Here is a 1,732-nt window from a genome sequence, read left to right on the forward strand (position 1 = left end):
TCCTTCCTTCGGGGGCAGCAGAGTCATTCTCTTCCATGTGACAGCTCTTCAGATATTTGAAGAAGGCTATAATTCGGGATGGGGGAGAAACCAGTGCACAAACTGAAACTCGTTTATCCTTCGAAATTTGCGCTTCTCCAAATTTTGTGGTGGAGTTCTCCAATTAAAAAAATGCATACAAAAGTGCATATATTAGGGGAAAGAATGTTTAACACACTATCTTAGGGAAATACATTAAGCAAAAATGCATATACAACCTCTTGTATTATGAGAAATATGCACAAAAATGCTTATGAATTGGCATGAAAACTTTTACAAAATCTCAAAGTTCAGAACAAATTGAAATTAAGACAATTTGCGAAGTGCAAGATGAACGGAATTTAAGATTGGTAAAATGAGAAATGGATAGAAACTGAAACTGACAGATTCGTCTATTCCTAGCTATTATGTTTCCCCTTAGTTTTCTCTTCTCCAGCCTAAGCATACTCAGTTCCTTCAACCTTTCCTCATAAGGCTTGTTTTCCATATCCCTGGCCATCTTTGCTGCCCTCCTCTGTACCTCTTCCAATATGTCTATAACTCTAAATCCTTCTTCAAGTGTAACACCCAGAACTGGTCACAGTACTCCAGATAAGGTTGAATTAGTGCAGAATAAAGAGAAACTATGACGTCTCATGACTTGGAAACAATGGCTCTATGAATGCTTAGGGGTACAATGTTCATTCCTTTTCAAACCTGAAAGATCTGCACTCCTGGCACCTCATTCTACACAAAGGCAAGAAGCTGAGTTTATTTATTTATTTATTATTAAATTTATTAATCGCCCATCTGGCTGGTCACCCAGCCACTCTGGGCGATGTGCAACATACAATAAAACAGTTTAAAACAATAAAATTCTACAATAAAAACATTTTCTAAAATACCCTAACCCACCCCCAAATGCCTGCCTGAACAACCACGTTTTTAATGCACGACGGAATCTCATTAAAGAGAGGGCATGATGGAGTTCCCTAGGGAGGGAGTTCCACAGAGTGGGGGCCACCACAGAAAAGGCCCTCTCCCACGTCCCCACCAGTCTAGCTGTCCTGGCTGATGGGACAGAGAGAAGGCCATCCGAGGCTGATCTTGTTAAGCGGCCTGTCTGGTGCTGCTGGAGGCGCTCCTTAAGATAGGCTGGGCCGGAACCATATAGGGTTTTAAAGGTCAAAACCAACACCTTGAATTTGGCCCGGAAAACAACTGGTAACCAGTGCAACTCCTTCAGCACTGGAGTGATGTGATCTCGCCAGCGGCTGCCTTTAATCAGGCAAGCTGCCGCGTTCTGTACCAGCTGCAGTTTCCGAACCGTCTTCAAGGGTAACCCCACGTAGAGCGCATTACAGTAGTCTAAACAAGAGGAGACCAGGGCATGTACTACTGATGGAAGCAGATGGTTGGGATGGAAGGGGCGCAGCCGCCGTATCAGATGGAGTTGATACAGCGCTGTCCAGCTCACAGCTGACACCTGAGCCTCCATGGACAGCTGGGAGTCCAAAATGACCCCCAGGCTGCGGACCTGGTCTTTCAAGGGTAGCCATACCCCATTCAACACCAGGTCAACATCCCCTAGCCTCCTCTTGTCTCCCACCAAAAGTACCTCGGTCTTGTCAGGGTTCACCTTCTGCTTATTCCTCCCCATCCAGCCACTCACCGTCTCCAGACATTTGGACAGGGATTCTACGGCCAACCTTGG

The sequence above is a fragment of the Heloderma suspectum genome, chromosome 1 (genome assembly GCF_057233095.1).
Source record: "Heloderma suspectum isolate Gila_16-S chromosome 1, 16-S_ref, whole genome shotgun sequence".
Classification (NCBI taxonomy): Eukaryota; Metazoa; Chordata; class Lepidosauria; order Squamata; family Helodermatidae; genus Heloderma; species Heloderma suspectum.